The sequence below is a fragment of the Onychomys torridus genome, chromosome 2 (assembly GCF_903995425.1).
Source record: "Onychomys torridus chromosome 2, mOncTor1.1, whole genome shotgun sequence".
Classification (NCBI taxonomy): domain Eukaryota; kingdom Metazoa; phylum Chordata; class Mammalia; order Rodentia; family Cricetidae; genus Onychomys; species Onychomys torridus.
Window position 1 is genome coordinate 63288886 of NC_050444.1, and position 26930 is coordinate 63315815.

General features: G+C 52.8%; 1 protein-coding gene across 2 annotated transcripts in view; it reads right to left on the reverse strand.

Annotated features, from left to right (window-relative positions):
• The window catches only part of Cntfr (ciliary neurotrophic factor receptor), a 39232-nt gene extending 28688 nt beyond the window's left edge, over window positions 1-10544 (reverse strand). For both annotated transcript variants that reach the window (XM_036178070.1, XM_036178067.1), the window contains exons 1-2: window positions 10342-10544; window positions 1602-1703 (exon numbers count right to left, since the gene is read on the reverse strand). The gene's annotated coding sequence lies outside the window, so the exon portion shown is untranslated. The remainder of the gene's footprint in view (window positions 1-1601; window positions 1704-10341) is intronic.
• Between the last annotated feature and the right edge of the window lie 16386 nt (window positions 10545-26930).

A 26930-nucleotide genomic window follows, 5' to 3' on the forward strand; every position in this document is an offset into this window, starting at 1 on the left:
GAGAGAGAGAGAGAGAGAGAGAGAGAGAGAGAGAGAGAGAGACAGAGACAGAGACACGTAGAGAACAGAGAGGGGAGACTGAGGGTCGGACTCCCGTGGAGGCTGAGATGGGGCGAGGTGATGGGAGGCTAATGCAAAGGTGGGGGCTGCAGGGCAGAAACAAACACCAGAAGAGAGGGGAAGCAGGCACCGGCAGCGGCGGAAACCCAGAAAGAGGCTCTCTGCAAGGGCTGAGTGCTAGCCTGGGAGACAGCAGAGATCTTTTATTTCCAAAAACAGTTTTTCATGCACTTTGTTAAATTAAAAAGCTGTTTTTAAAGTGGCGCTGGAGGTACTGCTGGGGGAGGGTGGACAGAACTGCCAAGCCCTCCCTCCTCAGCCTCCTCAGCCCCACAGAAGCTGCATCAGCCTGAGCCCCTGGGGTGTCTCCAGCTCCCCTGCTCTCTGCGATCCTCTGAGATCCCCAGGGACAGGGTCAGGGCATCTGAGCTACTGTTCACTGGCAGGAAGTCCTTCCTGCTGTCTGGCCTCAGTCCCTCCTGCTGCAGGGAGCTCAGTCTTCCTCCTGAGCACCACCCTCTTCTCTCTTCTCAAAGCTCTCTTCTAGCTTCCTATAGGGCTCCCAATAGGGAGGAGGTGTGAATTATGTACTCGGATGGCCCAGCGGCCTGTTGTCCTAAGAAGACATCAGATTCCCAGGTATACCCCAAAAAGCATCACCTATTATTCTGTAAATCCATTTCCTAGCCCCTCCCAGTTTGAAATGCTAACACAGATTCCCACCCATGTCCTTGGATCCTAACACTACAGCCATCTCTTCAGGACCCCTGAACCATCTAAGCTCCCTTTAAGGCCAGGTGCCAGCATGGACTTTGGTGTGGTCACATGTCCTGCAACACTGGACCACCCCACTTCCATCCTTAACAACATGCTCTCCTAGTTTGGAAGGGTTGGTGTCCGTGCCCCCACAACCCCCCCACCCCCCACCCAGCGCCCCAAGCCGGGAAAATGGCCAGTCTGTTTAGGAGCTGAGATGAAAAGCCCAGCCGGCCTTTGTGGGCCTCTGGCCTTTGTGGGCCTTTGGCGGGTTTTGGACAATGGGCCCTTCCGTTCCGCTCCAGTGCCTCAATTCCTCAGATGCCCCCTTCCTGGGGCTGCCAATCCCGGGGCCTTGCCTGACTTGAATGAGAGGCAAGGAGAGTCAGGTTCAGCCCCACTGCTGGCCCCAGAAGATTCTGGACCTTCCCACCTGCCATTCCACCACCTCCTGCAAGCTCAGCTGCTCCCCTAGAGCCAGGGAGAAGCTGGAGGGGTGAAGAGGGAAGTGGAGACACAGCAGTAACCGAACATTTGGGTATCCAGCGGCCCTCGTGCAGAAGTGTGTCCTGACCTGGTGCCGCCCTTTCCTGTGTGACAGTGGATGAGTCTCTCTCCTTCTCTGGGCCTGACATGGGGGCAGGAAGCACCTCAAGCCCATGGTCTCAGGAGGAACTGAAGGCAGGAATCTCTGGGTTTTCACTAAGCCTCCAGGCCTCCAGCCCCAGTGCAACCAGCCTGAGGCCCCAAGACTGACCCGCTCTGCCTGGGCTCTCAGCACCTACCTCTTCACCACCAGATGGACTCCAAGGACATCAATATTATCCTCCTCTCCAGACCAAGTCTCTTCCTGGGACTTCCAAAACCAAGAAGGCGAGATGCTGTGACTGAAGAGCAAAGGACATACATTAGGTCACAGGGAAGCCACAGGTCTTAGTGAGCTCATTCTATCCTCACAAGTCCACACTGAAGGGGAGACCGGCCATCCCACTGTTCTCATCTGTGAAATGGAATCAAGAGTTACCTTGGAGCACTGTTTTAATGATTCAGCAAAAAAAAAAAAAAATGTAACTGGAGGATTATATTGTCTGCTGAACCAAGAGCCTGAGCGGTTGCCAGTGGATGAGCTGGGGGGTCTAGCTCAGTGAGAGTGTGGACCTAGCATGGACTCCCCAGCACTGCCCCCCAAAGCGAGCTGCTATTATCACATATCTGCAAGCAGCAGATATGCCTGGAAGAGAGAAAAACAGTACCGTGTTCTTCTACCCCTTCCTCGCTGACTTCAGTTCTAAACCACAGGGACAAAGGGTACAGGATAGGCCTGACACCACTCACAGATACATGCCACAAGTTCCCACACAAGCAGGGTTCAGACAGTAAGAACCTCCCGTCACATGTGCGTACACACACACACACACACACACACACACACACACACACGCGTGCGCGCGCGCGCGCGCGCGCGAGAGAGAGAGAGAGAGAGAGAGAGAGAGAACGAGAACCATGGACATGGGCATTAACACCCACCATTCTGATGTCCTCCACATCCCCATTACCACTGGCTGAGCACCTATCATGTGCCAGGAAATGTTAACCTCATCTGCACTGTCCCCTCTTGGTGATCCCTCCATGAGCTAGGTGCCAATAGTCTTGCCACCTGACAGCTAAAAACCCTGACATTCAAAAATGTTAAGTGTACAAGACTGTAGAGCTGATCACTCCTGGAGCCTTGAATGGAGTCAGAACCCGCTTCCAAAGCCTCACATACCAGTTTGCCTCTGTAGCTCTCACCCACTTTTCCAGTGATACGAACAGCTAGGATTTTTCTTTCTTTCTTTCATTTTTGCAGTGCTAGGGAACCTGTGCTAGGGACGTACTCTCACTGAGCTATACCCGCAGTCCATCAGCTAGGAACTGCTCGGGGCCTTTGCTAGAAGACTTTATATTAAGTCCTTAACTGACTTCTGACTTTTATTTTTCCCCAGGCAGACTCACTATGTATAGCAGGCTAGCCTTAAATGCTCAAGAGACATTCCTGCCTCTGCCTCCCAAGTGCTGGGATTAAAGGTGTGTGCCACCTCCACCTGGCTTTCTTCCTTTATTTTTTAAGAGTTATTTTTTTCATTATTTTATGTGTATGAGTATTTTCCCTGCATGTATGCATATCATGTAAGTGTGTGATACCCTTGGAGGTCAGAAGAGGTGGGTTAGATCCCCTGGGACTGGAGTTACAGAGAATTACATGAGCTGCCATGTAGGTCCTGGGTCTGTTTTGAGAGCAACAATGCTTTTAATAACCACTAAGTCATGTCTCCAGCCCCCAACTTACATTTAAAAGGAAATTTTTGTCGTGTATGTGCATGTACCTAAGTGTGTGTATGTGTGTGCACCACATGTATGCAGGAGGCTGCAGAAGTCAGCGGAGGCCTTAGATTCTTTCTGCGGAAGTTACAAGCCATGAGGGTGCTGGGACCTGAACCTGGGTCCTCTACAAGAGCAGGAAGTGCTCCGAACCGCTGAGTCATCTCTCCAGCCCACTTAACTTGCATTTTTGTGCTGAATCATCAAGACAGCATTCTGAAATAACCTTCTTTCTATTCTGTAGTGAGAACCCCGAGACAGCAAAAGCGGCTTGTCCCAGATCGCACGACTGGCCCCTGGAAAGGCCCTGGGAATTCAGGGTTATCGAAAAGCTTCCATGAAATCTAGCCACTCAATAGACCCCTCACCTTCTACAAGTTCCCAAGAGATATTCAGGGTCTGACTGCTTCCTCAACAGGTCCCAGAAGAAATCTACCAAAGGTATGATTAGGGGCCTAAATGCATGCTCATGAGGAAGGAAGGGGCTCTGCCATGGAATCCTGCCCAGAAACCAGAAACATCAGTAACCAGAAAAGGCCAGTAACTAAAACAGGTGTGTTAGAGAGACAGGCTGACTGCTGGTGACAGATACCAACACACCGAGACACACCGAAGAGAGGAGAGGGAAGGGATGGAGGCCAGGCAGACGTCAAACTGAAGAATGACAGGTAGCTTGACAAAGAGACAATGGCAGTAGAGAGGGGACAGGCTGACATGAAAACACAGACTGATACACACTGATATGCAGACACATAGACAAATACAGAGCCATCTGACCTTCACAAGAAAAAAAAAAAAAGCAAGCCAGGCTCAAGCTGTGTGTGGCATGTATGTGTGTGTGCGTGTTGGGGAGGCATGCAGTATCGCTACGCACATTACACCAGCTGCTTCCAGCAATTTCATCTGATTAATAATAAATGCCCTGTAATTACAGCTGCTCCCCCAGCCCTTCTTCCTGTTTTTTGTCAGCTGCTGCCAGGCCAGCCCCCTCCTTCCCCACCGTGGACCCCATACCCCACTCCATCCTCACCTGCAGTTTCTAGGAGACTGAGAGAATGTGAGCTGACAGTCCAGATTCCTGCTCTGCAGGGGGCTACCCATCTCTCTAACTTGGATGAATGCCCTTAGGTGCCAAGCAAGATGTCATCTCACTTAGTTTCACTCACCACACACACACACCCGCCACCTGTGTATAACCCTAATGCTAATATGGCCGAGGGGCCCAGGCCTGAGACACAGGCAGGTGAACTCTCATTGTCTGCCATCACTCTTTTGCTCAAAGATGTCACCACCCACAACTGCCTTAACCTTGGAAACTCAAAAGGAAAAAGGCACCAGGACAAGGGACCTCCCCCCCACATGCCAACTCTAAACATCCCAGTCTCTGCCCACTTGTGTACCCTCCAGCTTTGGATACTGGGTGGCTCTGGCTTCCCATTCCTCAGTGCCCCCCTATCCCCTCCACCCCAGCCTACCTCCTTCCAGGCCTCCCACCCTAAATCTCCAAAGCATCTCTATCAGAATCAGCTGCGGGTCTGTGCTGATCTGTTTCTAATCGCTGGGGCCTGGTTCACGCTTGCCCCCCCACCCCAATATTGATTCCATTATTTGGAGAGACATTGACGTCAGGGGCCTGGATGGGTGCCAAAACCGCCTTCTCTCCAGGCCTGGGCCAGGGCCCAGCCCCCCCCCCCCCCATCCTGCGATTTCACAGAGGGGCCTGGAAAGGTCAGCTCACGGGCCAAGGTCACGTGGCATCTGCCTTCTGATACTGGACTCCTCTTGCCTTTTTTTGGGACCACCAGGCAGTCCCTCCTCCTGAGAAGAGGTCTCACACAAAGGCCCGAGGTCAGAAGTGAGGTAGAAGTCTACAAAAGGGGGTCTTAAAACCCTTGCTGGAACTCGCTGCATGAGGCGGGACAGGGATGGCCGTGTCTCAGAAGAGGGCACTTAGGGAAGATTCTGTTTACTTACCACACACTTGCTCACTCAGAACTTGAAAAGGTGCCTACTGACTACTTGAGTTGTAGTTCTGGATGCTCTCAGCCTGCTAAGGAGGAAATTCTACGGTGTTTAGGACCACCAACTACCCTGAATGCTGTCAGGGTTTGACTAATCCGCATAACTGATTTTATAAACTTTTGCTCTGTACACAGCAAAGGCTCCCTCTCTCATGCACTTCCCACCCAAGCTCACCTCAGTTTCTCCAAATCTCACATGGACTCCTAGCTTTTCCTAGGAGACTCTCACAGGAATGTGGGTGTGTGCATGCGTCTCTCCTTTTCTCTCTCCAACTAAGGTGCAGCCATGCTACCCAGGCCCCCACCAGTAACTCCTAGGATCTGGCAGGATTGAGTATTTTTAAAGTCCAAACGTTGTGTTCTCAGATGTTAATCACCCGTACAGGCAGTCCGCTCTGCCTGAAGCAGCTACCCAGCTTCAGAGCTGAGTTTCGGTGACTTGGATATGGGGCCCAATCTCCGGACCTACAGAGGGTGAGGGATACATTTGACACTATAGGGGAATAAAGACTTTCCCAGCATTGTAAAATCACCAATGTGGGGAGGGGGCAGAATGACCTCCAGTCAATGCCTCAGGACCAGGTTACTGCCTCATCCAGACCTAACTAAAGAAGTGTCTAATTTCCGCCCTCCTTCTCTGAGCAAAGGGAAGCTTTTCCCAATTCCAACTTGCAAGTCATTCACAGACCCTTTGAACCAAAGAGGGGCGCAAATAGGAGCTGTTGGTCCTCAAAACTTAAACCCCGAACTCTTCTCTCCACATCATGCCTCAACATTTATGGAGAATCTACTTCCTGCCAAGCACTCACTGGGAATCGGGTCCTGCCCACAAGAAGCCCCGTGTCTGATGGAAAAGAAAAGGCATTTCCCCCTACTCCATGCCCCATCTCTGTCCCAGGCAGGCACAGTGGTGCATGAGGCAGAGCCAGAACCCACCGAGTTCACAGGCCACACTACCACCTTGTTGAGCTATTCGAGGTACGGTTGCACACTGCCCTGGTTCTGTGGAAATCTGTCCCACATGTTCATGAACTCTCCAGCACATTCCCAGCACAGACATAGGCCCTGGTAAGTCACCGCCACGGTCTAACTTCTATTGCTTCTGCTGTAGCCCTAGCTCCAGCTTCTGGAAGCTAGTTCTCTACAGTGACAGGGTCTCACACTAACACCCACATCTGCTCCAGCCCCTCCTTTCGCCCTTTGGCAGCCAGAGCTCCTGCCTCTGGTGACCCCCCAACCCAGCACAGTTCCAACTTTAGGGGCTCCCTGTTTGCCTGTTGCAAAGATGAAGGGGGACAATGACCCCCTGCTCTCCACCCATAGTCCCTCCCCACAGGAAACCAGAGCACATGTGGGTGTGGTCACCCAGGGCCACAGGAGTTCCCCCACCCGTGGTGGGTCTGGAGGAGGGGTCATTCACTTCAGCCTTCTTGCTTCCTGGGCCCCCCCCAAACCAGGCACACATGGTCCCCCCCCCAACCGATCTGCATTTCAAAGAAAATCCACTCCATATGTTTCCGATTCATTTACACTTCAACTCGCCATGGGGGGGCAGAGTGCAGGACGCCTTGCCTCCAAGCCCCCTCCCCCATAGGGGAGCTGGAGAGCATGTGTCCAAAGGGACACATCTTTCACGGCTATGGAGCAGTTAAAGCCTGACCACCTCAGCCTGATGTACCCCCCTCTATGGACCAAGTCTCTCGACTGTATAAGCTCCTAGGGGTGGGGGATAGCATGCCTCAGGTGATCCCACCCACTGGGCTCCACAGTGGGCTTGTGAAGTCCAGGACCATTTCTCTAAGGCAGGTAGGGTCCCAGGGCTTGCTGCAGCCCAGACTCCCTAGGGCTACTGTTCTTTCAGGGAGCAGGGGGGTGGGTTGGTATTTGAGACATAACAAGGCCCCTACCCTTCTCCAGTCGGCAAAGGGTAGAGAGAGCTTCTCTCTTAGCATAACAAATGCAGCACCTGGGAACTTTCCTGGAGCCCTGCCCCCACCCCCAAGGATATGTGGGTTGAGGGGAGGGGTGTCTTGGGAGGACGTGAGTCTCAACTGCCCCCACCTGGCTCTGATCCTTTCTACCATAGAAGTGGTGCCCACAACTATTTAAGGAGTATGTACATGGCACATGGAGGAATCTGACGGTTCACTGACCCCTGTACCAACAAACCACTCAGACATTCTGCCAAGGGCTTAGTTGGCTGTGGAAGGCTGGGAGGGGGTTCTGACCACTCAGTGTTTCCCACCACCCTGCCGTCAGAGCACAGCCTGTGTGTGCGGGGAGACACAAATGTATACCCCATCTTCGGTCTTCACCCAGGACGGCTCTCTGTTCTTCGCCTTGATTGCCCTGACACAGCGCCACAACCCGAAGAAAAACATGAGCACACGTGACTGAGTCTAAGTCCCAAACCGGAATCGTGAACATCACAATCTTAGTGTGGGTCTGAGTGTGAGCCACAGGACAGAAGTATGGGTTTCATGTTAAGCACCAGGCTCTAAAGTCAGTCTGAGTGTGAACTCTGCGATTGAAGTGTGGTTTTTTGTTTGGTTGGTTGGTTGGCTGGGTGGGTGGTGGTTGGTTCTCTGGCAGTGCTGGAGCCCCAAGAAGGATGAGTTTGAGTGTGAACTAAGGTCCTGAGGTGTGCTTGACTGTCGGTCCCAGGGGGTCAGAAAGAGAGCTCAGGGCCTGAGGTGACTTCAACTGAATCCTAGGAGCCCCTAACAACTCTGTGTTCAAGTGTGAGCTCTTGGCCTTCAGGGCGTTCTGGGTGTGAGTCCAAGCTTCCCTTTTAAAGTATGAATGTTAACCCCACAGTGCCTCTGTAAACCCAAGTGTTTCGGACTCCCAGGGTTATAATCTACTTGATCACAGGAGAGAAGTGAGAATCCATAGTGTAGGCACTGGAGTTCTATTATGAGTCTGAGTAGGAACTTTCAGATCCTTCTGTGAATCTGAGTGTGAGTCACAGGATTTCAGCAGTCTGAGGGAGTCACCCAGATCCTGGTGTGAGTCCAAGGTTACCCCCTAGAGTCCGACCCTTTAATTCCCCCACGTGAATCTAAGTGTGAACCAAAGGTCCTCCTATGAGTCTACGTGTTGCTGAATCTGAACGTGAGCCCCATTTGTACAGACGGAAGTCACAGTGCAAATGTCAAAGGGAGCCTGGGAGCTTGCCTGGAACTGCGGTGTCCCGGAAGAGTCCTTGAGTTCTGATATGAGCCCTTTGCTGTTGTTGTTTTTCCTAGTCAGGGTTTCTCTGTGTAGCCCTGGCTGTCTTGGAACTCGCCCCACTGTAGACCAGGCTGGCCTCGAACTCAGAGACCCGCCTGCCTCTGCCGGGACTAAAATGCCTTTAATGCACCACCACCACGCCTGGCTGGGCCCCATGCTCTTTATGTGAGTTTGAATGTGGGCCTCTAGTCTCAATGTGACAGAATCTCTGAATAAAAGTGTCAATCTGAGGAGGCTCCATGGTCTTAGGAGACAGAGTAGCAATCCTCGAGCCCTGGTGAGCTTCTGTGAGCCATGAGCTAAAAGACAGAGATGTGCAAGTATGAGCCCCAAATGAGAGCGGACCCAACAGGAGAGCAGACCCGGGAAAGGAAGTGTAAATCTGAATGCAAAGTCCACTATCCTGGTGGAATTCTGAACACAAGCCCACGAGTGTAATCCCCAAGTCTCTGGAATGAGTTTAAGTGTTCCAGTGTGAATCTGAGTGTGAATTCCAGAACCCCAGGAAGTCTTGAGTGTGAACTTTAAACTCTTAAGTCTTTGGGTAGACTCAGAGTCCCAACTGGAGTATCAGTTCTGACAGGGTCTGAACCTTTAGCTCCACCTTAATCCTTCCTGGAGCCTCAGGAACCGACAAGAAGGATTTGTGTGGGCTGAGGGTGGAGACAGGGGCATGATATGAGACTCACTGTTCAGTCACCTCCCAGATCCAAGCTAGCCCTGTATTTCCATGAATATCCAATTGGTCAAGCCCCAAGTAATGACAGACACCCAGGGTTAGACGCACAAAAATACACCCATGACACACAACAGTTCACTGATGCACAAACACACTCGGTATTCCCAACTCTTACCACCTCGCTGAATATGGCAAACAAGCACACAAATACATCCTGTGACACGGAAAAAAAAATCACAGGCAAAACAACTTGTGTTAAAGACACACACCATACAGAAACACACCCAGTGTTGCCGACAAGGTGCCAGACTCGCGTGCACACACACACACACACACACACACACACAGACACAGACACACACACACACACACACATACATACACACATACACGGGGGTGAGGGGGATGAATTCTCAAACAGAGAGACTAGACAGAAAGAAAGAAAATCCTGAATTTTCAACAAGGCGTGAAATAGTCCTGCCCGCCTGAAGCTACTGGAGGGGGAGGGGGCCCAGGGAGCCAGCGAGCTAGACGCTGGAGAAGCTCGGCAGAGGAGAGGAGTCGAGGAGAGCAGGAGAGCTGTCCGTCTGGTGACCTCCCCGCGGCCCAGCCCCCCACGCACCGGGAGATACACTACTCTGTACAACCTGGGGACACCCAGGCGCACCGGAGGAGGCTCATATAAGCAGGCTCACAAAAAAAGACACTTGGGGGTATGCCACAGGCTTGGAATCACACAAACCAGAGGACTTACAAAGAGACACTGAAGGGGACCCACTGCGTGGAGATACATCCAGGCAGACTCATGAGAAAACCACAGGCAGGATCACACACACACACACACACACACACACACACACACACACACAAACACGCGCGGATTCACACGGATACCCGGGCACTGGCAGAAGCGCAGCCATCCTTTTACACTCCCGGACACTTTGAAGTCCAGATTTTTTTTTTTCTCCCCGAGAAAGAAGCAAGCTTTGGGTACGTGGGGGGCCACTGCGATCCCCTAGCTCTGGAATTTTCCCAGACCCCGCGCGTGCAGCTCAAGGGTAAGAAGCACAGGGACACTAGGACCAACCGCCCGGGCCACCTCCCTCCAGCCGATTGCCCAGCTTCACCACCACCACGCCCAACCCCTGGCGCGCCCGGACGTGGGGGGCTGCTGCTCGTGCGCCCCCCGCCCCCGACTTTGCGGGCAAAGTTTCTGGTGAACTTTCCTACCTCCCCCGACCGCGGGGTCCACGCGTGTCCCCTCACTCTCTCTACCCGCGCGCACGAGGGCCGCGCGGGTCCGCGGGTCCGTCCGCCTGAGCGTTCGAGGGTCTAGCCTCGCGCAGACGGCCACGGAACACTCACCGCGCCCTCGGGCCACCCGGGCTCCGCGCCGCGCCCTTCGGCCGCTGCAGGCGGGGAGCGAGGCAGGAGCGCGGAGCGAGCACCGCGGCCGGATCCCACTGCCGAACCCCGCGCCGCGCCGGCTGGAGCCGCCGCCTCCACTGCCGCTGCCGCCGCCGCCGCTGCCGCCGCCCGCTCTGCACCGGCTCCTCGGCTCTCCGCGGCTTTAACCCCCCCATCCTCCTCCCTCCCTCGCGCGCTCCCTCCCTCCTTCCCTCGCCCATGTGACCGCGGGCGCCCGCTCGGCCGCGCGCGCCCTTGCTCCCCTCCCCCTCTCGCCTTGTCTCCCCGCGCCTCCGCGGCAGCGCGCCACGATCCCCCTCCCCGCCTCGGTCCCCCGCGCGCCCCCGCCTTGGCACGTCCCCGCGCCTGGCACGCGCGGCACGCTCGCGGGGGCACGCTCGCCCGCGCAGGCCTGGGAGCCCCCACTCCCACTCGCCCCGCGCTAGCAGGCGCCCTACCCCCGCCCCCCCTCTCCGCTGGCACGCTCGCCCGCACTGGCACGCGTGGCCCCGTCGCGTTCGCCCTTTCTCCGGCGCGCCCTCAGGACGGCTATGGACCCCGTGCTTCACGCGCAGCCCCGGGCCGCGGGTCTCGCAAACGCGCGCGCACACACCCACACCCACTCCGCCCGCTCTCCTAGGGCGGCCGGGCGCGCACCCACCCCCGGGATCGCTGAGCACACTCTCAGCTTTGGCCAGGTCTCTCCTGCACACACACACTCGTGCTCTTCGGTGTCTCGCACCGACACTCTGGCACACCCGGGATCAACTCCGGGGTCCTTCTAGCATCCCCGAGACGAGAACGAGGCAGAGCCCCCCCAATGCCCATTAAACCAGCCCTCTCATCCTCCCTTGCTCCCCATCAACGACCTCCCTCTTAGTCCCTCTTTCCGGGGGTTAGCGGGCTTTACGCTCCCATGACTCGAAATGCACCAGCGTGGATGCTCAGGCCCTCGTCATCACCACCACTCTCCTCCGTCCCCGGGACACGGGGCCTGGAGAGCCGCCTCCGTGGAAGGGCTAGGGAGGCTGTGACTTAGCTGCCTGATGGGACGGTTCCAGAGCGGGGTATACCCCTGTCCTAGCTGAGCCTGGGTCTTGGGAGCAGGGGCAGCAGGGTGTTCACTTCATTGAACCTAGGCCTCTGTTCTGGCTACAATATGGGAGATTAAGGTTAGACAACCTGATCAACTTCCCAGGCCACACGAAAGCGCAATAGAAAAAGGGATGCCGGAGGCAGAGAACCAGAGGTCCACCCCCTTGGATTTTTCGACTGGCCTTTGACCCATAATCCCTGGGCCTTGCCCCTCCAGGGAACTGTTCCCCGGCTGAGGGCTAGGGGAGGGAAATATCTCGCTGTTTCTTCACACCCTTCCCCAGCAGGCTGCCTACAGCGCCGGGCCCTTTCCCAACAAATGCCTCAGAGACTGTAATGCAGAGGAAAAAAACCTTCCCGCCACTGCTGGGGCTTTTCGCTTTCACTTCCATGGCTCCACCGTGCAGCAGTCTGGAACCAGGAAGGGCTGAAGCTCAGAGAGGGTGGGCCTGGGCTTAAGGACACACAGCAAGATAGATGAGCCCCATAGGTCAGAGCATAACTTCCGACAGCAGATGTTCTCTAACTGACTTCTCTGGGCCCACCTCAGGTCGCCGGGCTACAGACCCTAATAAGATAGTGGGTTGAGGGATGGAGCGCAGGAGGTGCGATGAAATAGGAGCAGTGGAGATGGAGACGCACACAACAATGGCTTTCTGTGCTGATGGTAGTAGTCCTGGACCAGATTAGGTTCCGGAGAAGGGGCTAATGCTGATGGACCCATGCGCTCACATCAGCCTGGGGACGGGCAGACAAACGGACACGGGGATCGGCGGGTCCTGAGTGGGCCGACTTGGCTTTTCAGATAATCCTTCTGCAGGTTGAGGGGCAGTCAGGAATTACGCCCCGACAAACGTCCCCAAACGACACCGGGGCACAGAGAGGCCTCCGTCATTACTGCCGCAACCACCTGGTGCGGGTCAGGGCTCGCACCAGACGACCCGAGTCCAGGAACACGACTCAATGTGGGGAGGACGAGGAGGGACGCACGTCGGACCCGTCGGACCCGGGGTGGTAGTAGTGGGGGATGTCTGTCGGCTGGTAGCTCCTGGAGCAGGACCAGCAACCGCGCTCGCTTCCCCGGGACCGCAGCGACACCTGGCGGGCAGAGCGGGGTGTGCGTCCTCGGGCTGCTATCCGGCTCCGCGCTGAGGCCTTGAGGACCTACGGAACAAGGGAGGAGGGTCTATGCCCTTCCCATCTTGGGGCCGCCTAGCTCAGAACCCGCGATCTTTCCACTGAGCCGAGCCAACAGAGTCCTGGTGGCTTTTCGCTCCTGCCGTTTCGGATGCCCTGTGTCCTCACTAGCCTCTCTGCTTCCTCAGCCTTGTGAGGGTCTACCCACCGCCTATGGGTAGAGCTAGGCGCTGGGACAGGCCTTCACCTCTGGCCGCATCCCCTTTCCAGCTCTCCTGGAAAGAGTTGGCCATCCCGTCTCCCCGACAGCCTCTTCTCTTACCATAGTGCTCTTAGCCTTAAGGCAGATCCCACTCACGGACACCTTCCCTCAAACCCTATCTCAGCCAATTCACTGTCGCCCCGTGTCCACCACCAACCCGTGACAAAGTGGCAGGAAGTCGAACCCCCAGACCAGAGGCCCCACAGTAATGGAGGGACCCAGAATCAGTAAGCTTGAGAGGCCTTAGGACACTGGAGAAGTTTTGCTCCTGCAATGGTAGAGACTGGACCCAGCCAGTGCTAGGCAAGTGCTCTACCACTGAGCTACACCACCCTCCTGGGATTTTATAGCCTCTGTGAGAGGGGGCACTGTGGTCTGGTCTTTAGACTTCGCCCTCCAGGCAGGGTGCACTAAACCGAACCCCCTACCTCTGGAGTTAGCTTCAGGCCTTTAGGCTGCAAGGACACTTTCCCGATGATATTGATCTGTCTCCAGGAAGGAAAGCTACTTCTGTGTCACCTTTGCAAGTCCCATTTCTAACCAGCTATGCACCAGAAGGGTCCACAGCAAGGCCACCTCCTGGCTACATGTTCACACGGGCTACCTTCACAGCTCCAAACACGGGGTCACATAAAGTCACACACTCAGCCTCACAGAACGTTCAGCCTCACTATGGTACACGAGGAGTCGTGGGACCCTTGCTTGGGCAAGAACGGGACTGAACTTGTGGGTCGCACACCCACAGCAATACACACTCAAGGCACAGCCACAGTACACTGTGTGTCACACAGGCACACAGTCACACACGCTCTCAATCACACTGGGGTTGGCGGGTCGGGGCGGGCTCTGGGAGGCAGTTACGTAAACGCCCTCGCAGCCCCCCCTCACTCCCCCTTACCCCCCCCTGCTTCCTAGCACAGTGCCAGCGCCCGGGGCGGCTTGGCCGGGGCCCGGGAACAGCTCGGCCTCGCGGAGGCTCCAGGCGCCGAGAAACCCGATCCCAACACAGCCCCGGGCCGAGCCAGGGAGGGGGGCCCAGAGCCCCCCCCAAGTCAGGGACCAGCCCAGCCACCCCCATGGGCGACTCACCGCCCCCCATCCTGAAACGGCGCCAGCACCATCTTGGGACAGCACCTGGGGCGCACCCACAATAACCCCCCTCCTGGAATCCTGTCGTGGAGACCGCTGCCCTGACCCTTTCGATCTCTAGTACCACAAAAGGGCAAGCAAGCATTCTCTGAGGGCAGAGGGTCGGGGGAGAGGTGGAGCCCCAGGACCGAGGCAAAGCATTCAAACTGAAATCACCCAGATTCCCTGGAACTACCTTCCCTTCCCACCCTACTAGAGCCCTTAAATCCACACTGATACAGGAGCTTCCACTACTGCCCCAAGATAGAGTCAGATTTATTTATTTATTTTACCTACCAGATTACCAACCGACAGCACACACACACACACACACCAAAATTCTAAATTATTCAATAGGCCCAAGGCCCTCCTTAATCTTTCTTCCCTCGCATCAGGAAGTCCTAACTCCAGTCTAACCACAGTTCCTCCTGCTTCGCTAAGAAGGAAATCTGAGGACAAATGGACAGATGGAGGCATTGGGACGGAGGTAGGATTAAGGCCTAGGAGCCCCCAGGAAGTCAGAAATCTGAATAGAGGCCCGAGACAGCCCGGTCCCCGCTTTTCACCTAACCCTGCAGACTACAGCTCGATTTTTCACAACAGCTTCTGAGTGTCCGATTGGGCTGCCCAGACCCAAGAAGAAAGGGAATTTCCCCCCATGTTCTCTGCTAATGAACAAAACATTTCATGTTGAAATTCCTCCTCTACCCCCAGTCCAGAGTCTCTACCCTCCCCCACCCAATATGCCTGAGCCGAGGGACCACTAGGAGGGGCTCAGAATGAGGACAAGCTCCTAGAGGAAGCATGGCTTACACTGGGGGCATCTTTCAAAATAAGTCATTAAAATGGCTTTTTCCCCCTTTCTTTCTGCTTTTGGCTAAAATTACCCACTCCTGTGGCTGCTTCCCAGAAAGGGTGGCCGGAGCTGTCCCAAGGCCCAGGACATGGCCCCCCTCCCCTGGGCAAGGAGCCTTCCCGAAGTTGTTTTCCTGGTTTCTTCCTCTCAGATGTTTTTTTGATTATTAATCACATTTTCCATCCACAGACTCAGTCCAGACCCCTTCCCCCCCGCCTGGGGTCAGGGCTGGACAGGAAAGAGAAGACTTCTCTGGGAAGATGAGTTGGGGACATGATAGGCAGTGACCCTGGCCTTGGCTGACCCGAAAGAGGCTCTCAGTGGAATGTCACAGATCACACCCTCTGCGTGCTGGCACATAGTAGGTGCCATCCTTAAGCAACACGAGTGAGATAAGTGAATGAACAGGTGGCTGGTTTTCACAGCACCCAGCTGGCACTGGGCAGCAGGGCCCTTGGTGTTGGTTGTTATGTTACAGATAGGGAAAGATGCTGAAGACAGGGAGACTTCTGCCAGAGTCACTCAGAAAGTTAATGCCGAACCCAGAGCAACATATATCAATGCTGATGGCACCTCCTATTCTTAAGAGTGTGTATGTACATCCTACTGTGTGCCAGCCATTGGTGTATGCACAGTAGTGAACCAGACACTGTCTTCTGAAGGATGTAGAACAACTAGATTCCATACATGGTTCATGCATGTGTAATTTGGTGCATCTTAGAAAATGGCGGGAGCTACTAAAATGAACAGACAGAGTTCCAAGGACCTGGCAATTCTATTTCCAGATATGTGCTTCAAAGAAAGAATCAAATGTGCTGTATTCATTCATATATTCCAAACTGGAAACAACCCAAATAGATAATAGTGGCATGGTCACAGCAACAGAGAAGAACCAACTCCAGCTCTATGGAACAACGTGGGTGGACCTCAGACCAAACGATGAGCAAAGAGGCGGCCGGGAAGACTCGGAGAACATACCGATTGGTTTTGCTTCTAGGAAACTTTGGAACAAGCAAAACTAAAACTGAACTTGTAATTTGAACTATATAGCCTTAAAATTTGTGCACTTTACTGTTTACATTGTGCCTCAAATTTGTTTTAAGTTCCCACCCTCATGGGGCTCACATCCTAATCAAGAAAGATAGATAATTGTACAGTTAGCCCATGCAAAATTCCCAATTCTAACTCCCCAGCCTCCTCAGCCAAGAAGAGATGCCTCAGTGTCTCCTAGGAGAGGCATGGCCTAAGCCTTTTCATTTTTTCTCCTAGTACCGTATTCCTTTGCCTAATATGGTTAGTGTGAAGTCTAAGTTAATGGCTAATGTGATGTCTATCTAATTGCCTAGCTGTGTGATGCCTCTGAGCTCCAGGAGGGTAGTCCTGTGGCTTCATCTCTAGCGCTGGGTCTGGCATAAAACGGGTGATTCTAACAGTTGAAATGGATTTTGTGTATGTGTGTTATACTAAAGGATCTGTCTATCACTGAGTTATACCCCCAGTTTTTTGTTTTGTTTTGTTTTGTTGTTGTTTTTATCTGTCTGTCTGTTTATTTATTTTGGGACAGGATCTCTCTGTGTAGACTTGGCTATTCTAGAAATCACTATGTAGATCAGGCTGGCCTTGAACTCAGAGATCCTCCTGCCTCTGCTTCCTGAATGCTGGGATTAAAAGTGTGTGCCACCTGGGCTGTCTTCTTTTTAATTTTTCATTTTGAGACAGGATCTCACCAAATTGCTCAGGCTGGCTTTCATCTCACTCTTTAGTCCAGCCTTGAACTTGGGACCTTTCTGTCTGTAAGTAGCCAGGGTCATCAACTTACATCACCAGACCCAGCTTGAGATAGATTCAAATAAATCTAATTCAATGTTTACATGCATAAATCCTTTAAAATAGGTCAAATGAATGTGTGGTGTGAGGTAAGAAGGGACAGCTCTGACCTTAGAAGTGGCATGGGGGAGTGAGTCTTGGTGAAGGAGCTTCTGCCATCAGTGATGAGAAGCAGGCTTAGTAAGCTCAGTGAGGACTAGGAAGAGGCCTGAGAGGCAGGCTAAGGCTGCAGTGCTTCAGAGACCACATCCCAGAATGCCTTTGGTGCCAGGGCCATGGTGATCTGGAAGGTGTACAGTAGGGAAGCGTATAGAACATTTGACTGTTAGTGAGATCTTCTTTTGAAATGTACTTATGTGTTTGTGTGTGTCTGAGTGTATGTACGTGTACCACATCTATACAGAAGCCTGTGGAGGTCAGAAGAGGGCATCAGATCCCCCAGAACTGGAGTTATATGATTGTGAGCCACCATGTGGGTCCTGAGAACTGAACCTATCCACCCCAAGAATGGTAAGTGCTCTTAACCACTGAGCCATCTCTCCAGCTCCTGCTAGTGTGGTCTTCAGGGGCTGCACAGAAGGTCAAATTTTCTTCCTGACTTGGACAAGATCCTGGGGCTGGAAAGGAAGGACTGTGCCTTGATGGAGAGGGGTCACTCAGACTCATCTTTTCACCTCTACCATGAGTCCGTGTGTGGGTGGGGAGGGGGGATCATGTCAGGTATACACAGAGGACAGGCCCCTGGATACCTCACCCAGTGTCTGCTCTCCCGAGGATCTTCCCCTTGGTGATCTTGGGGTGTGGGTTAAGTTTTGAAAGAGAAGCTGGTGGGAACAGAGGCTCCAGATGGGAGAGGATGGAGAGGGCCAGGAAGGACAAGGGCATTTGAGATCAGGGGACTTGATTTTTTTTTTTTTTTTTAAGGCAAAAACAGGGACACAAAACAGACTTGCAAAATCACAGATGCAATTTTTCATTTTTCAAAAATTTGCATGAAACTAATTCACTACTCAGAAGTTGCCTCTCCACCCCAGCGGGTTCTGATCACCCCTTCCAATTTTTCACATCTGTCCTCAAAGGAGTGTTCCTTGCAGTGATTCCCTGCTGCTGATAATAGGGTCCTCAAGTCTGTTTCTCTCCCTTCACCCCTCCCCCCAGCTTCATTCCTGAGGAGCCTGTGACTACTAGGATGGGAAATTAAGGGGGAAAGAGGCCCTGACTCCCCCACAAACTCAACTATGGTGATTAGGAAGACCAAGGCAATTAAAAAATCTGGAGACTTATGCTAGCGACACCAAGCTCCAGGGAACAGGCAGAGGCAGAAGAGGAAGTCCAAGAGAGAAAATTGAGTTAAAGTCAGTTCAACAGACATTTATTAGCGCCTACTGTGTGCCAGGCCCAGAGGGAACATTGTGTACAAAAAGCACAGACGACTCCCAGGCTTTTGGCATTAGTGACTGGGAGATGATGGTGCCATTCACAAGGCCTTGACATGTTCAGGCGAAGGGTCTGTGGAATGATGGGTAGGCAAGGACACAGCTAGGGTGGGAGAGAATGTCCTCAAACTGAGTGAGGGCAAGCTGGCTGGAGGTGTGCAATCCTGCCCCACCGTTCCCAGGGCCCTCTGTGCCAGCACATGGGAAGGCTTGGGTATTCATCGAAGTCCCAGGCTGACCTGGGCATTATGACAATGCTGGAGGACAGCAAGATTGGGAGAAGGGCTAAGACAGAAACTGGGAACTTAGACTAAAAGAGAGAGAGGGACAGACAGACAGACAGACTAGAGACAGATACAGAGATAGACACAGAGGGAGAGACAAAGACAGAGAGAGACAGAGACAGCCACACAGAGACGGAGAGAGACAAAGAGAGACAGAGATACACAGAGAGAGACAGAGATACAGAGATAGACACAGAGAGAGGGAGAAACAAAGAGAGACATACAGAGAGAGACAGACAGAGAGAGAGAGAGAGAGAGAGAGAGAGAGAGAGAGAGAGAGTGTGTGCTGGGTAAGATGGGGGCACACACCTGCAATATCAGCATTTGAAAGGTATCAGAAACTCTAGGCAAACCTTAGCTACGCAGTGAGTGCCAAGGCCAGCCTGGACCACACGAGATCTGTCTCGAAAGAAATGTGACAAAATAGATAACTACTAGTGCCCCAGAGGCTGAGGCAAGAGGATTGCTGCGGGTTTGAAGCCAGTCTGGGCTACATGGTAAGATCTTATCTGAAAAACAGAAGAACGAAACAACCACAATAAAAAAGGAAAAAGAAAAGAAGAGGAAGCTGTGGGCGTCCCAGAAAGCAGAGTTGTGATGGCCTCGAGAGCAAAAATTCTAGGATCAGGGTTCCTTATGAGGTTTGAAAAAAGAGCGTGGTGAAGCTAAGCCCCAGCTGTTAGCAGAGAAGAGGCTTGGAGGGAGCAGGACCAAGATGGAGCTAAGGAACCTGTTGGTCCCTGCTCACAAGCAGCAATGGACACCGCTCCTCCCCGCTTCCCAATATTTCTGGGAGCCCGGTGTGGTCTGGGGGCGCCTCGCACAGCCATGTACAGCGGTAGAAGAGTATTGAAAGTTTCCTTCCAGGCCCTAGGCTTCTACCCCGGAACCCCTGGTTTCTTGGTCTCCCCAGGAGACTCCCGAACCTTCTTCAAGCTCAGGAGCCTGCATGCAGGGGTGGGAGAACCCTGGGGACCTTGGGAGTAATTGAAACCAGGGCTAAGACATTAGAAACCATAACGCCAACTCCCGGGCTCCCCCAGGATAGCTCCTGGTTTTCTTCTCACCCCGGTCCCCCCTGTTGTTGACAGGCTGGCTCTCTCAGGCCCCCACCAGCTGGGCTGTTGACCCTCCTCTCCAAACCAACCAGAAGGGACCTCCAACCAGAGACACCTGAGCCAGACCTTGGGGACCTCGTCTCTGTGCTTCAAGAGCCTTGGTGTATACTACGTTAACCTCCTTATTTTGAAGTGTCCCAGATTCTAGTCTTAACTGCTTTTTGCAGAGGTTACACTGGGGGTGGGGGTGGGGGTTGAGTTAGACAGTAAGGGTTTCTCCAGAGTGAAGGAGGAAGGGGGGGGGGGAAGAGGCAGGTGTGGGGGCAGGGGCGCCCTGCAACGAGCAGGTACTCAATAAACACGGAGAAGGAAGACTTCTCGAAGCCAGGGGCCCCTCACAAGGAGGCTTTGGCTGGCTGTTCTGAAGGGGCTCTAGGAGAGGGGTCAGCTAAGGAATTCCATGATGTGGCGCCTTCCCTCCCTCCCTCCCCCCTCCCCCCCTCCCTCCCTCCTTCCCTCCTCCCCTCCCTCCCTCCCTCCCTGCTCTTCTCCCTCTCCCTCATCTCCTTCCCTTCATCACTGACAAGAAGACCCAGAAATTGCTTTTCTCAGCTTGGTGGGAACGCCCTCCCTAGCAGCTGCCCGAAGATTCCCGGATTCCCAGATTACCCAAGAGGGTTGGTATGGGAGTCTATCTGTCCCCACCTCTGTCTTCTATGTCTGTCTCTCTCCCTGGCTCTCAGTCAAACTGAAGGATTCGAATACCTGCTTCCCAGCTCTCTGGCTTTGAAGCCTCGGGCAAGTGACTTAATGTCTCAATTACTTTAGAAGTAAAATGAGCCTCAATTACCCTAGGAATAAAATGGGATCATAACAGCCACCTATTTCCTAAGACTGCAATAAAGATGACGTTAAATGAGGCAGCCCAGTAGAGTGCTTAGCACTAGTTTTGGCCCGAGCTAACGCCTCCCAGGAGCTGGCGTCATCCAGGTCTCTGGGTCTCCTCCGTCAGCCTTCTCTCACTGTCTATATCTCTCTCTCCTCTGTCTCTGCCGCTATCGCTCTCCTGATCTTTGGCTTTTCTCTGTGTCTGGCTCTACAGACCTGCTGCTCCACCCACCCCATAGCCCTGTCTGACTCTCTTCTATCCTTTGGCACAACTGGGGTGGGCTGGGGCAAGGGGGGACTTTCAAAACCTCAAACATGGGATTCCTGGTAGCAGGCTCACGCCTGGGCCTGAACACGGGTGAATCACGGAGGTGGGAGTACTCAGGTATATGGTCTTCCTGGATGGGGAGGAGAGCTGGGGGCTCGGCCCCACCACCTCTTGGAGGAGAGGGACTTGTCCTGACTGCTTCAGCCGCCCCCACACCTGGGTCCAGGCCAGATCCCCCACGACTAGAGCCTTCCTGGAGGTAAGGCAACCTGCCCAGAGCTGAAGACCAAAAGGGGAAGCCCTCTACCTTCATAGAGAGTGGTTTCCTGCACTCAAAACATCCTGGAACCTCCCGCACTCCGTTCCAGACCCTATGTGGAAGTGACCGTCCTAGATCTCTTTTGTCTCACTCACATTTAAACCACGACTTTCTTTTTTAAATAATTTATTTAACTTTATTTTCTGTGCATTGGTGTGAGGGTGTCAGATCCCCTGGAACTGGAGTTACAGACAGTTGTGAGCTGCCATGTGGGTGCTGGGAATTGAACTCAGGTCCTCTGGAAGAGCAGCCAGTACCCTTAACCACTGAGCCATCTCTCCAGCCCCTAAGCCACGACTTTTGCCCCTGCATTAAATTTGTATTCCCAAACTGAGGCTGCCAGAAAGGAGGAAGCCTGGAGAGGGCTCTTCATCTGGCCAGAGACCTCCTTCTTAGTGTGAGGCACAAAATCTCCATATTCATTCTGTGTCTCAGAGGGCCCATAAAGGCAGGGGGCATGGTGTAGAATAGGTGTCCATCAAAAGGAAACCAGCTGAGGGAGAGGCGGCTGGAGGGACCCAAATAAGGAAGTGGACGACTGAGGCCACAGCAGGCAGGAGCATCAGCTTTGTGGTTCAACCAGGAGTCTTTACTGGGGACCAGGATAGGTCTCAACTGGCCCCAAACACCTCCACACCTGGGCCTAAGCCAGACCCCTCACGTCAGCTTTTGGGCAGAGGGCCAGATGGGCAAGCAATTAAGGCTCTTCTCTCGGTTCCCTATGCTCAACACATCATTGCCTCAAGGTGCCCACCGGCTTCACGGAGTGCTGGGAAGACAAGCCCAGAGAGGCAGGAACACTGGGCACAGATGCACAGCAGGCAAAGGAGACCTGCTGTCCTGGCAGCCAGCCAAGGCCTGTCATGGGGCTCGCGTGTCAGTGCTGTGACAGGGGCCAGATTCAAAACAGGATTTTATGCGGGGAAAGTGCTTAGGAATCCTTGAACATGTGGGCAGCTGGTCCAGGGGTGGTGCATCCCCTCAGTCAAGGACAGATGTGCAGCTTCCTGTCTTTCCCATCAGAGACAAGTTGTGGGACAAAAGGTTCAGAAAGACAGACCAGAGCGACTGACAAGACGCAGACCGAGGAATAACGTTCCCAGAGACACAGGCACAAACACCAGAGACATGACAGAGATGTGAGACAGATGCAGACTGACAGGAGAGAGGGCCATGCAATTACAGACACAGAGACCGGAAGTCAGAGGCAAGCGGTGTTTCCCTCAGAGAGAAACAACAGCATGGGGAAACTCAGAAAAAACAGTTGAGGAGAGAGAGATCAAAAGAAGGAGAGATGTGGAAGGAGAGCCAAGCATGGAGACAAAGACAGAGCCAAGCAAAGAAATAAATAAAAAACGCTATGATTGGGAAGAGCAGGTGGCCCAGCAAAGTCTCCTGGTCTCAGTCTCTCCGCCCAGGTTTCCCCAGGGTGTGCCCCTCCTTGCTTGCTACCCGTTTCCATAGCAACAAGGAGGGCCGCACCAAATTTGCATATATATTTACATCCTCTCTATCTGCATAATTCAACAGGTTTGTGCATATTCATGAGACGGGATGAAGGTGACTCGATTCTACTCACAGGCTGACTCTGGTGCCTCCTGCTGGCAGTGCCTGGTTATGGCTCCGACCCGAACCTGTGAGACCTGGTAGACAACATTTCCTCCCCCCACCTCCAAGTGTGCCTTTTTTTTTCTTCCGGGGGTATCTCTTAGGCTTGTACCCCTCTTCCTGGGAGAACAAGCCCCTCGACATCAATATGCACGCACACGCAGGCATGTGAGTGTACTCTGGTAGAAGGCGGTTGGAGGTGGCGGGGAGTGACTAATACTCGCTCCCTGGGAGAGGAGGCCCCTTCGCCAGACCGAGGACAAAGGGAAGGGTCCCTGAGAGATGCTATGATGCAGGATGAGCTGAAAGCTGACAGATCTTCTAATGGAGAGGACTGTAGATGCTGTGGCCTCTCAATACGGAAGCTGGCCAAGACCCTGGTTCTGGCAGAAAGAAGCAGAGGAGGTAGGACAGAGTTCAAGGGTCCAGTAGCTCGTTCACTGGCGCAGAGGGCGCAGAGGGCGCAGAGGGCGCAGAGGGCGCAGAGGGCGCAGAGGGCGCAGAGGGCTAACAGCACTTTCAGAGTAACTAGCGGGCATTGAGAGGCCCTGTAGGCTGGAAAGGACTCCCCAGGGCCTACCCTAGTCACAAGTTTGGCCCGCTGGTCTCTTCTTGGCTTCCTCACTGCTGTTTCAGCTCCCTCCACTCAGCAAGTTGTAACATCCAGAGTTCTCACTCTACAAACAGTCTGACATTTTACCTCGTGCCCTCTCAGAGACTTGCGGAACCTCTCATTACTGTCAAGATAAAGCTCAAACTCCCTGACCAGGCATATAGGTCTTTCTGTATACAGTGTGGCCCCAAGCCATCCCCAAGACTCATTCCTCATAGGCTCTTCCTTGAGTTTCACTCACCGAATTGTTTTTTTTTTCTTGTCTTCTACACCGAAGCTCATGATCTCCCTTCACCCCTGTCCTTCCCGTGTCTCGCCCAGCCAATTAGTCTTCAAGCTTCTCCACAGGCATTACCTCCTTCTTCTTCGAGATTTTCCCTGTCTCTAAGTGCTGGAATGGGGCTCAGAGTCTGTACCTATTACGCCTGTCACATTTCACCTTGAAATTATGAAACAGGTCTCTAGGTTACAGAGACTGGGGGTTCTGCGTGCAGTGACTGGTTTATCACCCCGTGGATTACCATTTGCTGTCTTTTGAACAGCGGAGATGTCAGTCTACTAAGGACCAATTTTCAGAACTAGATTGTTTTGCTTCTATCTTGGGGCTTCTAGCAAAGTAGAGAATAGATGCGCTATGCCTTTGTGAATGCTGCCACCTTGAGGCCACAGGAAGAAGTTCTCTGGGCATTTCGATACATCTGTTTGGCAATCATTACATAGCCCAAAATGGTCTCAGATGGCAATCCTCCTGCTTCAGCTTTCCAAATGTTAGGGTTGCAGATATGGACTTCCAAGTCTTGATTATGAACAGTCTTCAGTTTGAAGGGAAAATGGCTAGGACAAAGATCAGAGGAAGAAAATCTAATGACGCTTGGAAGAGGCGGGGCATCAGTGTGGTCAGAATCCAGAATGCAAGAACTAATCCAAAGAGGGACAAAGAGGACAGGCAGCGGGGTCCTTTAAGGCGATTCTGTGAGTGAATCTGGATCTTACTCTCTAATCTGGGAATGGGGGGCCAAGGGAACAGGGAATGACAGCGTCGGATCTGGGTGTGTCCACACACTTGGAGGCCCAACATTCATCCCTTTCTTGAATGATTATTGCACATCTACTGTGTGTAAATCATGTTCAAGATTCCTAGGCTACTTCAGTGAATAAAGCAGACATCTGCCCATTTTGGAACTCACACTCTAACCAGGAAATAATAAATGAAAGTGCTATTTATTTCATTATACTTTACTTTTCAAAATATTTTATGTGTATGGTTGTTTTTTGTTGTTTTTGTTTTTGTTTTTGCTTGCGTTTATATCTGTGTGCCACATACATGCCTGGTGCTTGAGGAGGCCAGAAGAGGGTGTCGGGTGGACCGGAGTTACAAATGGTTGTGAGCCACCATGTGGTTCTAGGAATCAACCTGGGGTCCTCTGAAAGAGCAGCAGTGCTCTTAGCCACTGAGCCACCCCTCCAGGTCCCCCAAATGCTAGCTTAAAGAATCAAATTATATTTAGAGGGTGAAAACCATGCATGAGAGAAAAGGGGGGGCCGGGAAGATTGCTCCCTGGGTAAAGCATTTGCTGCCAAGCCTGAGACCTAAGTTTGATCCCCGGGTCCCACTTGATGAAAGGAGAGAAATGACTCCTGCAAGGTGTCCTCTGACCTCTGAGCTGTGGCACACCCATGCCTGCACACCCAGTAAGTAAGTAAGTAAACAAACAAACAAATATACTAGGAAAACACCTTTGACTGCTGGCCTCTAGAACTGAGACAGTCTGCTGTTGTAAGCTCAGCCTGTGGCACTCTGTTATAACAACCCCGCCAAACCAGTACAGCTACACTTTCCTATCGCTCTGTGGCGTTCCACTCACCCACTCCAGAGAACTCATGAGGACTCCAGGCCGCTTCGGCTTCCTTCCACCCAGCGTGGGCACCATGGCCCTGCTCTCGCTATTCATTCTTCCTTTGTTCCCGTCTCACGCTCCGTGTGGAAAACGGGACACCCTCACCAGACTTTCGGATACTACCGGAGCCCACATTCTGCTACTGACACCCAAGTTCATAGTCATCAGCCTACACTGGGCTTCTAGCCTTGCCGGATCATGTCATCCCTCTGTTGTAAGGACTCTATCGGACTTCCTGACCCCTTCCCATCCATTTAGCACGTGCTGCTTCATGAAGGAAGGACTTCTGAACTGATACCCACTGTCTCTGCACACCGTCTGCACGCCTGCTCGCCCTCAACTCTTTCCCTTGTTACAGGAAGTCAACTTTGTTCCTACTTTGATTTTTTTAAATTTGCTTGTCTATGTGTGCATGGAGGCCAGAGAACCACGTGTGGAAGTCAGCTTCCCTCTTCCACATGGGCTCTGGGATTGAAATCAGGTTCAGCTTGGTGACAAGAGTCCATCCTCTGAGCCACCTCACTGACCCCTGCCTCCCACATGTATGTCTGTGAACCACATGTGCCTGGTGCCTGCCAGGGCAGAAGAGGGTATCAGATGCCCTGGAATTGGCATTGCAGTTGTGAGCTGCCGTGTGGGTCCTAGTAATTGACCAAGTGTTTTATTTTTTTCTTATTTATTCTATAGCTGTGTCTGCTTGTACATCTGCAAACCAGAAGAGGGCACCAGATCTCATAGGATTATAGTTGTAAACTGCCATGTAGCTGCTGGGAATTGAACCTGGGTCTTCTGGGAGAGCAGCTCCTAACTGCTGAGCTAACTCCCCGATGTTTCTACTGTTTGAAAAGGCTATCCCCATGTCTCCTTACCTTTTGTAAGGCATTATGGAAGCAGAAGCCACATTTCAGTGGATTAAGGAGAAATGGGGAGTTAACAATCATGTACAACTCTCAGGTTCTCCCCTAAGTCTGAGCTCAGGCTTCATCTCTGGCTCTCTCTGCCATTCCTCCTGAAGATCTCATAGCCACACAGACTCTCTAGGGGCCAAAAGTTAGGGGAAGCTCCCTAGAGCCTGTGCTCTTAAGGGATTCTGCCCACGGGTGTTTCCTTTCACATCCCTCCCCAAACATCATTCTGGAACCCTCAGATTTCGAATTAAGCAGCCCAACTGGGAGTCCTTTTCTGATCTCCAGAGCTCACAAAGCTATCCTACTGAATCACCCCTCCAGCATAAGTTACTGTGTTTATTACATGTGATCTCTTCAACCTGCCAAAGCAAAGTGTTCAGGATGGGACGCTAAGTCAAAAATTTTCAATAACCTATAAGGGAATGTGGCCTGAAGTTGTGGAGACTCTGGGACCCTTAGAACTGCTGATAGCAAGATATACACATGTGAAGACACTCAGAGCAGGCATGGTGACACACTTGTCACAGAGAGCAGTAGGTAGAAGCTGGGGAGCTGAAGCCTTGAATTTAGCTACAAGAATGAAGGTCAGGCAGTTGGTGACAGTATAACATGTCACAGCAGTTTTAACTGTCTTCCGCAGTTATGTTAGATGTTTCGGGACCCTCTGTATTTAAAGGGCCTCGTAGAGTAGCTACTGAGATTACACTTCTCCCAATATCCCCAATCCTCCTCACTGCCCCTTTCCCTACAGACCCTCCTCACTGAGGGAGAGCCTACCTTGGAAAGCAAGGGATGTAGTGTTCAAGTCCAGGCCACCGTTCCATGGT